The sequence below is a fragment of the Mastomys coucha genome, unplaced genomic scaffold (assembly GCF_008632895.1).
Source record: "Mastomys coucha isolate ucsf_1 unplaced genomic scaffold, UCSF_Mcou_1 pScaffold22, whole genome shotgun sequence".
Classification (NCBI taxonomy): Eukaryota; Metazoa; Chordata; class Mammalia; order Rodentia; family Muridae; genus Mastomys; species Mastomys coucha.
Window position 1 is genome coordinate 207,030,143 of NW_022196905.1, and position 15,083 is coordinate 207,045,225.

At 40.4% G+C, this 15,083-nt stretch overlaps 1 protein-coding gene across 3 annotated transcripts in view; it reads right to left on the bottom strand.

Moving 5' to 3' along the window:
• The window catches only part of Psd3 (pleckstrin and Sec7 domain containing 3), a 534,828-nt gene that overhangs the window by 345,784 nt on the left and 173,961 nt on the right, over positions 1-15,083 (bottom strand). The window lies entirely within an intron of this gene.

Here is a 15,083-nt window from a genome sequence, read left to right on the forward strand (position 1 = left end):
TCTCAGACACTGAGCAACCAACCAGGCAGCATATGAGGCCCTGACACCTATACAGCAGAGGACTGCCTGGTCTGGCCTCAGTGAGAGAAGAAGCATCTAACCCTTGAGAAACTTGAGGCCCCAGGGAATGGGGAGATCTGGTGGGATGGGACTGGGGGTGGGGACATCCTCTTGGAGACAGGGGAAGAGCAATAGGGTGGGGAATGATCAGAGGATGGACCAAGAGGAAGAGGATGACTGGACTGTAAGAAAAGATTAAAGAATAAATAAAAAAGAAAGAAAGGAAGGAAGGAAGGAAGGAAAGAAGAAACAAAGAAACAAAGAAACAAAGGAGAGACACCAGAAAATCATACAATAAATTTTAAGAATCTAATCATTTCATCTATAGCATACTTCTATTGACACTGAACTACTTACTGATGAAGATAAAATTAATCTTAAATTGCTCTCATGATTAAATGAGTAAAACATATTAGCACAAGGGTGGCTGGCTACATTCAATAAATGTGATTTTCATGATTACTAACAAAAATGCTATAATACTTCTATCTGTACAATCAAGCTGTAAACTCTAGCAATAGAAATTTACCACATATATTGTTAGCTATTTATTCTCTAAGGATTAGGGAGAAAATTAATGTGTTATAGTTAAATTTAAATAGAACATCAATCAAAAGTCAAGACTCTTAGCAACTCTTGGAATTGATACTGAAACTGATGATAAAGAGGATGCACTTATACAAAGAGTTAATTTACAGTAAAGTTTCTACTTTACAGTGAAAGCAGAGTATATGGGCCAAAAATCCCATGTTTTACACATAAATACTTAGGCTCCCACATATAACTTACAGATGACGTGGGCACACTAATCACCTGGATGCAACGGCAGACTTTAAGGCATTTCTGGTATTGGACTGCCTGGAGTTCAAATCCTCCTATGTGACCCATGAAAAATCTCTTACCCTTTTTGTTCCCAGGTTCCCTATTATGAAAGGTATGTTAAGACACCACCCCCTGCCTTACTTACAAGGATGAAGGGAATCAAAGGACATTTGGTGAAATGTGTGTTTGGCACAGAGCATCTCGTCCTTCAAACACTGGGTGATGTCACTGTTATGTTACTGTGACATTACTCAGAAGTTATCTTAAGAAGCAAACTATCATAAATAACATGACTAAAACTTACTGTCTAAAAGTGTCAACTGTTTTAAATGTATAGAAGCCCTCACCTCTGAGAGCTGACTACTACTAAGGTCTACTAATGATTTGATATTTTACATATTTTAGCCATCACGTTTTCAGGGCAGACTTTAATATGAATGTTTGAAATTCCATCTAGATCTTGCCTTTACTGGTCTATATGTAACCACTTAGCATATCACCTGTAGATAGTCATGGAGAATGACACAGTAAAGGAAGAAACCAGGCTGCACCCCTCATACCTGCCATTCACTATTCTGTACCTGTGAGCATGCCGTCTGATATGGCAGCCATTTGGGGCCACTTAGTACCGGAAATGTGGCAAATGTACTGTGGATGTAGAATTTAGAGCATATTTTTGAGACTTAATATTAAAAAAAATATATAAATTACTTCAATATGCCACTGACATACTAAAATGATGATAGTTTTAGCATATTAGATTAAATGACATATATCATTTAAATTAATCTTATCACTTCTACTTTTTTAATATGGCTACTAGATGATTTTAAATTATATGTATAATATATTTCTATTGGGCAGAATAGATAGAGGTAATCTTTAAAAATATGCCCCTTAAAAATTAAATTCAAGAAAGATATATGATCTTTTACTAAATATAAAATTTATATGGATTTTCAGTTTACACAGACTCAATTTCATTTCACCCTGACCAAATAGCCTATTATTCTATTTTGTTACTTAGAACATTTTTATACAAATATTTTGATCATGCGTTTTCCTCTCTCCCAACTCTTCCAACCTTCTACTTACACAACTTCATGTTCTTTCTCTCAAAAAAATTAAAAAATCAAAAACAAAAACAGAGCAGTAAGAGGAAAAATATTAAAAAGAAATTACTAGCTGGGCAGTGGTGGTGCATGCCTTTAATCCCAGCACTTGGGAGGCAGAGGCAGGCAGGTCTCTGAGTTCGAGGCCAGCCTGGTCTATAGAGTGAGTTGCAGGACAGCCAGGGCTAAACAGAGAAACCCTGTCTCAAAAAAACAAAAAAAAAAAGAAAAAAAGAAAAAAACTACTAAATGTCCACCAAAAAATAAATAAATAAATAAATAAATACATTAGTGGCACATATATTACAGTAACCTGCCACTTTTTGACTGAATTTAAGGCCCACACCGGAAGTGGAATCCACACCTAACACTGTTAAACTGATGAAGAACCCAAGGAGCTTTTTATTACCATGTGGTAAAAGATTTGCTCCAACTCCTTCAAACTGACCAAACTTAGTTAGCTAATGAAACCAAAGAACTGACTTCCAACAAGGGAGCCTTCTACTGAAGAGATTTAGCTGTAACTCACAGGTGTCCAAAGCGCTCCAGTGGGAACACTGCCTGAACTGGCAAAAAAGCACTGACACAGGACTCTGCCTATAGTCCAAAAGTCCCAGAGAGGGGAAAACAATGGCCGTGGTCTTTAAATTAGACCCTGTAGTCAGGTTCCATATATGCAAATCAAATTTGCCTCAAGTTCCTGCAGCTAGCTAATTATTATGCAAACCACCTACAGGTCCACAGGCTTACCTCAGAGACCAATAAACATGCAAAGAGAAGAAGGCAGAGACAGTTCAATGCTGTATTTTTCTAAGTCACAAAGGTCCTGTAGAAGAGGATTGATGGAGAGGTATCAGGCAGAATGAGAGTGCAGGAGCAAAATCCACGCGGGAAGAAGGAAACTCAGAAGTACTGCCCAGTGGTCTCTTCTTACTCAGAAGGAGATGCTCCAGCGCCCCAGCCTTTTCTGGGAGCTTGTGAGGAATACAGCTCAATCCCCATGCCACACTGAAAGGACCAGAATCTTCACGTCAACTGTGTCCCCACAGGATTCTTATAACCACATGTGAGAAGCAGCTGCTCACCAGCACCAGACGTACACGACAGCATGGGTATTGTTCAAATTATTACTTACTACCCATCTCGTTTCTGCGTCTGTTACATCTAACACGGGGCTCTCTATGTATGGATGATACAGACAGCGAATACTGAGTTCACCTAGTAAGTTCATAGGAAATCAGATTACACGCATGATGTAAGGTTGGTGGTAAATCTCTGTCCCAAGTGACAGCTAAAGAACTAATCAATTACCAACAGAGTACAGGCAGAGTAGACCCAAGACAACATGGATATTTGACCTAGAGACTGTCCTAGGTGACTAAGATGAACAGAAATGATATACACCTACATATATATATATACATACACACACACACAGTAAATAAATGCAAAACATTTGTTTTACTTTAAAAAGGCAGGAATGAATTGATGAAGACACCTTATATCCACCTCTGTTCTCCATACACAGGTACGTACACACGACACACATATGCACTAACATACACACAATCTACCGTAACATGTACAAACATATACATACACACACACACTAATCATTATCTTAAGTGTGAGGCAAAAGAGGTAAGAATATAAGCATTCCCAAGTTTGAAGAAGCTGATGGCACGTGACAAACATTAGTGTTGGTGAAACAGCTATATGGATGTAGTCATTTTAAGTTCCTTTGGGACTTGTATTACCACACTGGGCACCACTTGTTCCTCCCTCAGCACTGCCTTTCCAAACACTCTCAGGCAGGCTGCTATTTCCCTGTTTTAAAACCTCTTCTCACTCCATTCTGTTGTGCTCCCCTACCTTCCCTTTACAGAGAAAAAAAAAACCTTGAAATCTTTGTCAATGACGTCGTATGTTTCTCTTTACTCCTCTACTCTCTTCCTTCCTTCTTCACTAATCAGCTGCTACCTTTCCAGTAAATGTGCACTTGACTCTCAGTGTACTTGACCTTGGAAGAAGCACCTGACCCACCCTTGTGAAGTCTTCACCCTCGCCCGGCTCCTCCTTTGACAGGGGAATTCAAGGTTTTCCTCCCATTTCCTTTTTTTTCTCCTTCACTGCTCAGTCCTCTCTCACCTCTCTACTTTCAGTGAGCCAGACCAGGTTCTTAGGACTCAGCCTCTTTCTTTCCCACTCAATTACTTCCTTGTGGACTTCACCTAGTCAAAATATCTGATAAACCCACCATATTTACCACTAGCCTGGAACTCTCTTTTGAAAACCAGACAAATGATAACCAAAGATGAGTTCCTTGTAGGTATGGGGACTCATGCATATAATACCAGCAAGTCTGAGACTGAAAAACTATCACAAGATCAAGGAGAACCTGGGCCATAGGGGGAAACCCTGTCAGAAAAAGGGGGTGGGGAAGACTAAAGGAAAAAAAAGTCAAAAACATCTCTTTGATCAATCCAAGCCAATGTTACACAAAAAATTACCTCTTAACAATTTGTCTACCTCTGCCCTTACCCCTACCCACTTAGAAGTACTCTCATAGGCCAGACCATGTCACATCCTTATTTGACACTCTTTCAACAGCCTCTCTAACTCATGCTCGACATAGCCAAACCCTTACAATACTGCAAGGCTATCCAGGAACTTCTGATCCTGTCTGCTTTCCTCTTTGCTCATGATTTCCAGCTCCTGAAAGACAGAAAGCATGATTTTGCATTTGCTCTTCCCTATTTCAGGCTGTGATGGTTAGCCCCATTTGTCAACTTGACTATATCTGGAATGAACTACAATCCCAGAATGGAGGGCACACCTGTGATCCAGATCTTGAAGCCTGGAAGACACAGGCTTTTGATCTGGATCTTGAAGCATAGTCCAGGCAATATGATACATACCTTTAATTGCAGGAGACAGAGGCAAGCAGATCTCTGAATTCAAGGCCAGCCTGGGAAGAACACAAATTCCAAGTAAAGAACAGCTTAAGTCCAGGGGTGGTGGTACACACCTTTAATCTGGGACACACCTTCTGCTGGAGGCCTACACAAGGACAATGGCAGAAGGAAGGCTTCCTTCTTCTCCTGCTTGCACTTACTTGCCAGCACATGGGTTAAAACCTTCTTCTTCAGGATTCCAGCTTACACAGAAGACCAACTAGTCTAAGCAATTACTAGATTCTTGGACTTCCCATTCACAACTGCCCAGTGTTGGGTTAGTTGGACTGCAGCCTATAAGTCATTCCAATAATTCCCCTTAATATAAAGAGATACTTCATAAGTTCTGTGGCTCTAGAGAACCCTAAGACTCAGGCCATTCAACATCTCCAACAAACCATGCTTTTCATAGCTCCTATTCTATTAACCTCCAGTTAATAGAATACTCCTGGCCAGGCGGTGGTGGCACACGCCTTTAATCCCAGCACTTGGGAGGCAGAGGCAGGAGGATTTCTGAGTTCGAAGCCAGCATGGTCTACAGAGTGAGTTCCAGGATAGCCAGGGCTATACAGAAACCCTGTCTCGAAAAACCAAAAAAAAAAAAAAAAAAAAAAAAAAAGAATACTCCTGTCCCTTATTTTTCCCCAAAAGACTTTGTACCATCAGTATTCATTTACATACACACCACACACACACACACACATACACACACACACATACCTGTTTTGTTGACCACTGAAAACCCAGCACCTAAAACAATGCCTAAAACAGAGATATTCAGTAAATATGTGTTGAATGAAGTATAGGAATAAAGGAAAGGTGACCGTTTACAGAGCTGCATATAATCTATTATAGTACCTCTGGTAACATTTTAAAGTTACATTTGTAAATAGATCATTTTATATCAAACACATATTCAATCATTATATGAAAAACAAACCTCAAATGTGATCATTAAACTAACCTCATAAAATACGGCCTGCTATAAAGAAGCAGCTCTCCAAACTCAGATGCTCTAAACACTCTAAGAAAAGTGGCCAGGCCAAAGTAATGGACTATGATTTCTTCAGGTGAAAGGGAAACTATGATTTATTCTACAGCACTTTATGTTTTAATGATGTATAAAATCTGGGTGTTACTCACTTTCAGTGAACTTCTGGACTCAAATGCAAAACACAAAAAAACAACAAAAAATGGTATTCTTCAGTAGTACATACAATAAATGAACATGATAGGTCATATTTTTGTTGAGTCACTTTCCAGAAGTCAACAGTATCTTCTAGACAAAAGGGAAATAATTTCAACACCCATTTAAGTGTAGAACTGAATTATTCTAAAAGAGTATATCCATACACAACAGAGATGAAAAGCAGAGAAACGTCAAAGGTGATTTTAAAACAAAATATAAAAGAATGTGCTAATTCCTCTACCTTGATATTAATATAATACTAATTTGCATATAATAGGATTGCTTTTGTTTATGGACGTATATATGTGCACAGCAGTAGCTCCCATTAACCACCATAAAGATGAAGAGGCACTGCATAAGACACCCTAGCCAAGGCCTGTTATTGTTAATAATCACAGGAAGTCCTCATGAGTCTGGCAAGCCTGTGAAATTCTGCTCACTTGGAGATTACCAAGGACCATTTGTGTTTGCCCCCAAATTGGGATGGTTGCTCTTACTACTTGTTGAAGGTTGGTCTGCTGCTAATATGTATTCACATGCTAAATACTGGCCCCCAAGACCTGGTTGCAGTCCAGAGGAGCACTTTTTCTTGTACACCAAAAGTTGTTATATAAACTCTGCTCACCAATCTTCTCTGGCTGGTTCAATAAAAGTAGCTGACAGCCAAATTACTAGGGAGAATAGAGGTAGGCGGGGCTTCGGTTCCCGGGATGGGGGTCACAGGTAGGGGGAGAGAGAGAGAGAAAGAGAGAAAGAGAGAGAGAGAGAACAAACAGAAATAGATTGGATGGACCAGGAGCACATGGCTGAGAGAAGCAAACCCTGAGGACAGACTGATGGACAGCCTGGGTAAGACAGCCAGACAGCACAACTGGGGAACAGCCAATCTAGCATAGAAGAATAGATTAGGGGTAATTGTCCATTAATTACACTAAAGCAAATTAAATAAATCAACAGAACTATGTCTCAATTATTGGGGTCTTGCCAGGCCATATTTAGAACTAATAGACAAAATCCTCAAAATAAAATATAGGCATAATAAAAGTGGTTTCAACATAAATGCCAAACAAAATGTTTTAAAAGCCAGCAAGAAGTATTCCTACATGATTTCTGCTTCAGTTCCTACCCTGCCCTGAACAGTCTTTCAATAATGGACTATGACCTGGAAGTAAAATCCCTCACCCAACCCCAAAAGAAGGCATTACGCTAGGCCCAGTGACACAGGCCTATAATCTCAGCATGCAGGAGGTTAAGGCAGGAGGGCTGCCAAGAGTTTTTAAACTGGGCTACATAGTAAACTGCCAGGCCAAAGATATTAAGCCATCATTAGAAAATTTTATTTTGTTTTTAAACTGCCATTATTAAAAGGAAACAAAATAAAGCACTTATATTTATAAAATATAGAATTCATGATACAAATATGCCTATATACATTACCTAGGTTAAGAAAAGAAAATTATTACTATACTTATTATTCCCCTGCTAATCTTATTGACATATGGTTTTAAAATTAAACTATATTTCACTGACTTAAGTCAGCATATAGATACTGCCCTAGTGTTTTAAAAATCTTGGCTTTAGTTTCCCTAAGACTATCAAGGTCTTTTACAGCTAAAAGCTACATCTCTACTTGAGTTCCAGGTTTAGAATATCATATTATTTCCTATTAAAGTTCTCCCCCTGGAAAGAGTTCTCTCCCCAAAACAGGACCCAGCAACACAAGAGACGATCAGATGGCATAAAAGCCTCACCAGGAATGTAGAAGAAATGTGTCAAGAATGTAAAGGTGGGGATGTAGCTTAGTTCATAAAGGACTGGTGTAGCTTGCATGAAGTCCTGGGTTTGATCCCTGGTACCTCGTAAATGGGGTGTAGTAGTGCATGCTTACAGTCCTAGCATAGGAGGGGAAAATAGTTAAGTTCATCCTTAGCTACATAGGGAGTTCAAAGCCAGCTGACTCAAAATAAAAGACAAGAACAAGAGGAGAAAAAAAAGAAGATAAAATCAAAAGAAAGAATGAATGAATGAATGAATGAATGAATGAATGAATGAATGCAGGACATTCCTAAAACCATTTTATCACATGAGGCAAGCACAGCACAGTCTTTATCGACATCCATTAGAAGACTCTGCCAGGAGGCAAAGAGCAAGGTGAGGACTTACACAGCCAGGCTAACCCATCTTTTGTGTTCTCTATTGTCATTTGTGAAAAGAAACTTACAATGCAAGTCACAGACCTGAAGCTTGCAACTCACAAAAGGCCACACTGAGGCCAAAAGCAAAGAGTTAGTAAGCCAGAAATCTTGGTGAGCCTGTAAGCTCTAGTCCGGATCTGGACAAGGCTACACATCACGGCACATTCTCAGCCCGTGTCTTCTTGGGAGGCTTTCTGTACTTAACTATTTAATTGTCTGTGATACTTGAATAAATCATTGAGCAAATATTTATTAAATGACTATAATGTGAAAAAGGATCACACAAGCACTAAAATTTGTCTTCTGACTTCTACATAGTACTTTTGCAGGTAGTTACAGACAGATCCTAGAATGGCCAGTTCACCACTTAACACATATGTAATCTTAAAAAGGCAATAAATAATAGTAATAATAATAACAATAACAATAATAATAATGACAATAACCACTCTACCCCTACATAAGTATTATTCCCGCCCAAAGGTCATAGTCACTGCTGTCTTACAGCTTTTCCATATAGTCCTAAGTCTTTCCCAACCAGCAAATGTTAGTGAGGGATTCAGTGATGTCATGTGAGATACAGGGATGTCAAAATAACTTGCCCAGGGTGATACAATTATGTGACAGATTCAAGATGGGAATCAGATTAATGGAGGCCTGCACCCTAACCACTGCACAGCAGTTTCCCCTTGGGGCTGGTCACTTAGCTAATTCATCAGGAGACTCCACCCAGCCAATCAAAACAATAGAGTGTAGAAATGGGGTAAATGCTGTCTATTCTGCTTTGCATCGTGCATTCTCCCCACTCTGTCCACAGAGTTCTGTGTGCCTACAGAACGCCTCCAGAGATTCAACAATGGCAAGACAATCTAAACACACCCCTGGGCACAGCAACCTTAAGCAGGCATGGCTATGTCAACATCTTGGGATCTCCCATAGAGAAGGACGTTTTTTCCCCTAGTGAACACATCAAATAAAGAGAACTAACTAAATTCTACAGGCTGCCACTAAGAAGTCGTTATTGTCACAGGGTTAGATCTGGGTTTCCAGGATTCTGATCTTTAGAAAGCATTATACAGAATGCTCACAGAACATGGATGGCCCTCCATAGTACCATTAAGCCAGAATCTTCAGGTATCCCTAGAAATGGAACACTGGGAGATTCTTGTGACAGGAGAGGATGGAAGACATTACGTAGATGATGAAAGAAGAGCATCTATAAAGACCAACCAGGCTTGAGTAGGCGTGGGTGTCTTCTTTCAGAAGGTAGGTCTCTGTCCATCAAAACAGCACTACAGACCCCTGCTTCTCTCCCTCGCCTCTTGCTCTTTTGTTTCCCCCTCTCTCCCCATTCCCTTCCCCCCTCTCTCCACGTGGTCATGGCCAGCCCCTACTTCTCTACTCTCTCCTCTCTCTGCCTTTCTCTGCCTCTGCTACCCTCTTAACTCCCCTCCCCATGCCCTGAATAAACTCTATTCTATACCATAAAAAAAAATAAAAAATAAAAAAAACCAGCACTACGTTCTTATACATAACAGTCTCTTAAAGAAATGGTTTAAATCATCCCTATGGATCTCAAAGTCTTCAGAGTTCTGCAATCTTGCCAAGCAGCACATGCAAAGGTAACATCTATCTTATAGCCCTGGCTGGCATGAACTCCTTTATATAGGCCAGGCTGGAGCTCCAGCTCACCCAGATTCACCTGCCTCTGCCTTCAGAGTGCCACCGCACCCAGCTCTGCCCTCTTCTCTACCAGAAAAAAAAAGTGTAAAAATATTATTTACACAATCATTTTGCTTAATTTGTCTACTCATTTCAGCAAATATGTAAGCGTGATGAACAGTGTCTTGCTTAACATAAAGAACGATTATCGCAAAGGACGAAAAGTGAAAACGAAAAGACAATTCAGAGAATGGTAGAAGGTGCTTGCAAAGCATACATCACATAGGAGACATGAATCTAGAAACTACCTGAATGATTTTTCTCCAAAGAAGATGTACAAGTGGCCAATAAGAAAGTAAATGTAATATTATTAGACATTATAGAGATGCAAATCAAAACCTAATGAAGCATATAATTCCAGCATTGAAGAGAAAGGAGATTGGCTGGGCAGTGGTGGCGCACACCTTTGATCCCAGCACTTGGGAGGCAGAGGTAGGCAGATTTCTGAGTTCGAGGACAGCTAGAGATATACAGAGAAACGCTGTCTCAAAAAACCAAACAAGAGAGAGAGAGAGAGAAAGAGAGAGAGAGAGAGAGAGAGAGAGAGAGGAGGAGAGGAGTTCAATGCCACTATGAGCAAGTCTCTCTTGTCCTCATACATACTGCACACAAAAGCAGTCCTAGTACTGTGTGCATGGCTGAGGAACAGCCTGGAGCCTGTAAATGTAGCTGTTTACTTCCTAGATCTGTCACACAAAGTGTGTGGCCGGCCGTCTTCTGAGTGCTCTGTAGCACCAGTACTTTCATTTCTTTAAAGGTAGTCACTTTCCTGTTGTCTTCTGCTGGTTCTCCAAGACAGTGCTGTGTGCTTTCCAAGGAAGACCTCCACTGCTGCCACATCCACCACTGCCCACCTGGATCTTCACGACTATGCTATACAAATTCACGGATACTTAAAGCAAAGGTATCAGATACTCCTTACAGAAAAGAAAGAGGACAACTAATGCTTTATTATTTCCTTGAGCTTTCAAAACAATGTCCCCCATTTTTTAACTAAGCCAAACCAATAGACAACTCTCAGGCAGACTAGGCTCTAAAGTTTTCCCATTTACATGGTTCTAGGTACAAAATATGTTCCCGTTTTTCTTCGAATAGCTCCTACTGATATACATTTTTTTCTTTATTTTAAATGAAGTTGTCTACTTTCATTTTATTAAAATGTCTTATCTCTCATATACATTCCCCACACTGGTGCTTCTCAGACATGATGGAGTAAGTGAGGACAATTTCCAAAGTCTATCAACGTCCAGTCAGTAAACATACCACAGCAGACAGAACGTCAAGAGGGGGACATCAGCTCAAGTCGGACAATGACATCCCTTGAAGCACTTTACTTGAATGCCTTGTTGTGCGGCACAATAGCCATTAGCTACCTAGGACTTTATAAATTCACTGAACTAAACAAAATTTAAAATTCAGTTCTCGAGAATAGCCATATTTCAGGTACTCCGTAGCCACATACAGATTCTGGCTACTGAACAGGGCAATCTGGGACATTACGAACAGGACAGAAAGTTCTGCTGAAGAATGCTGATGAAGAAGATAGAGATCACGAATGTTCGCAGGTGCTGAAGTCTTAGGGACAGCAATGCCAGTACTCACCAATTGTAGAGTCTGACGCTCTTAAGAATGACTCAAGGACTCTAGATGTTCTCCGAAGGTCAGCTTAGGTCAGTAGCAAAACCTGTTCACAGACTTCGTGAATAAATGAGTGGATGGATGAATCGTATGGGCCTTAATTTCTGCCCTAATTTACGTAGGAGATATTAGTGCCTGGAAAGCAATGATGCCTTTTTTATTTGTTTATTTGTTTTGTTTTCTCATGGAGATTTTATTAGAAGATGTTAAGTGTCAGCAGGCCTGGCAAGGAGCTTATAGACCCTGCAGAGCCACCAGAAAGCAATCTGTAAGTCTGTCCAAAGGGAACGGCATCCTTAGTCACAGGAGATGCCCTGAAAGATGGGACAGCCTGAAGCCAATTTCATGGTAATTGTCTACTGTAAATTTGCTAGAAAGTAATATAAGGGCAAAGGCGGCAAGCATCTAATTGCCCATAATCTGTGCCACTCACTCAAAAGAGAGTCCCCTTTCCTGTGTCCTGTGACTCATTCTACCTTGCCCAGCAGCTTCGTGGAAAATAAAGTTTTCAAAACCCCGAATTCCAAAATGGCTAGTAGAATTTTACATACGGAAGAGCAATCCCATTCAAGTGCTTCAGCAATAACAGCCTGCGCACCAGGCAGAGGAAGCCACAGCTGCCCTTTAACATGTTCTGTCTCCCATGTCCACTGACCACAGCCACACAAGAGGCAAGCTGCTTCGCTTCTACAATTTATCTTTGCTTAGCAGAGGTCTGAGAACAGAAGGCCAGACAAGCAGGGAGCAGCTGCGGCCTGATCTTAGGAGAGCCCTCTGCTGGTTCCCTAGCCCCCTCTTATTGTTTCAGACACATTTGCAGAGAGCTCTGAGCTCCAGCTCCTGGGAAGAAATAACAAGGAAAAGCAGTCCTCTCTCTGTCAACACCACTGTGGCAGAAACATCCAGACACTTCTTGAGGTGATATAATTAGAAATTAGAATAAGCGAGGCTCACATTCAACTTTAAGTTGTTAATCTGCTTCATCTTTTATTTTAATTATTTATGACTATAGGGAACTCTTTAATGTGCTCTGGACAAGAAATTATACAATTTCTATCTCTTGGGCCAAGAAATACTAGTAATGCTGTTTAAGCCAATACATTTGTTGGTGGATTAGTCTGATAAATTAGTCATCGTCTTTTAGAGCCAAAACCTCAGTTTCTGCAGCACACAGTACTATAACTGAGAGGACACAGGAAAGGGATTAAGCAAATCCCTCCTTGAGTTTGAATATTTGCTTCACAGCTTTATTAGCTGTGGGATCCTGAGCAACTAAATTTCTCAGGACTTCCAAAACAGAGATGATGACAGCACTGGCTTCTTATACTCAGTTCACATCAGAACTCAGTAAATAGTACCTGTGCCTGTGGCACCTCACTCTAAAGAATGCATTTTCTAAAAGTTAGGGTTTGAGATGGAGGCTAAAGGCAAGTCTGTACACATGTAATCTCAGCACTGGGGAAACCAAGACAGGAAGGCTCACTAACCAGCCAACCTAGAATTAATCAGCAAGCTCCCAACCAATGAGACTGCACCAAAAGTGGATAGCTCCTAAGGACCAGCACCTGATGTTCTCTGGCCTCCACATGCATATACATCCATACACATGCATATACATCCATGCACAGGCACAAACTCAAAGCATGAAAAAAAAAAAAAATACTGACCTAGCCTCAGTCAAAATGGAACATTTCCCCTCACCCCAAATCCCTAACTCCAGAAACAGTCACTTAAGAAAGCTCATAAGCAAGTATAGTTGATGTAGCACACTGATTTAGCATCATAAATGGGGGTGGGAGGTATTTCAAACAAGATAATTGTTTGCCATTAATTAAGAAAGAAAAAAAATGGCAGCCCTGACTCTCTCATGGAAGAAGAGAGCTGGTGGCTTCCGGCTTCCTTATATCCCAGGGATTACCAAAAGAGATTTATCTACCACCTCTGTGCCATGGAGTTTCGACAAAGTCCTTGTCAGTTTGGCAACTGTAATTTGGATTCCAGTTTGTTGACATTCTGGGCACAGTAAAAAAATCGTTCGTTTGGTAAAGCAAACAAGCACCGCAAGGACATGTGCTATTTTTGTGTAAATAAGATAGCATGAGCAAAGATTCACTATTAATGTTATGAGCTACAACTTATTTTCCAACAAGGCATGGTAATTTGGATTGTAGAATAACTTGTCAACCACACACTTCAAGTTCTCCTTAATATACTCAGTCTCCTTACATATAAATAGCAGCAGTACTTGGAACTTTGGAAAATGGTCATATAACTCACAAACACAGAAAAGTACTAATACAGCACCATTTCATTTCTGAATATATATACAATATCATAAATAACCCAAGCTTGCCAGGACACGAACACTGAGAACTCATACGCTGGAGAATTCCATCAGTATCTTAGTATGAAATCTAGAGAACTTCATTAGTACTCCCTAAAACAAATCAAGGTGAGTTTCACTCAGAACTCAAGAAGTGTGTTTGTATGGCTACTGCTAAGCACTGGTGAAGCATACATCAGCCATGGGTTCAATACTCAGCACTATTTCAAAACTCAATCTGTGCATGGTCCTGGAAGAACACGGTGGGGAATGCTCGCAGCAAACCGTGATCAGGCTAGACCAGACTTCTATAACCATAGTTCACATACAGGCTTTGATTACATTTTTTTCTTTGCCGTCAGCCTTAAGCTCAATTTAGTCTGAATATGTTGCAGACACACCTGAGAATGATCACCACGTATTACTCACCTTTTAACTCTACCCAAACTCCAAAATACCATCTTTTCATAATTGCTAAGTGTGTTATCTCCATAATTCTCAAAGAAAGCATCCTTAAAAGCCAAACCACACACACACATCTTGATTTTCACAGCTTTGCCTCTTAATGAAGACCCAGATTAACCCATTATAACACTGGTGACTTAGTTTATGAATAATGAATGACCAATCACTCCAGAACTTCTACAGGGAATTTGTAAATACCCTAAGCAAGGCTGGAAAAGCATTTATTAGGAGAGAGTAGAAGGTGTATTTGTTCTCTCTCAGCAGGGAACATCCTCTCCACTACATCTTTTTTAAAAAGGTAGCCAACTCAAGCCTCCCAAGGACCAGGGCCTCTTTTTGGATTTCCAAGTCTGTAAGACAGACTCCCTGCTTCCTTGAGATCCTACTTAGAACCTACTCAGGGTGTCTCCTAAGAAAAAGCAGGCTCCTAGAGAGCACAGATCCTGTCTTACTCACTGGCCAAGGAGCTTGGCAACATACATCCTTTGTACATACTCGACTGCGGATAATGAATTGCAGAATGTATTGCCAAAATCCCACTTACATTGATTTTTCAGATCTAACCTCCTCCCTATACCTGCACCTGGACCCATTCAAAAAAAA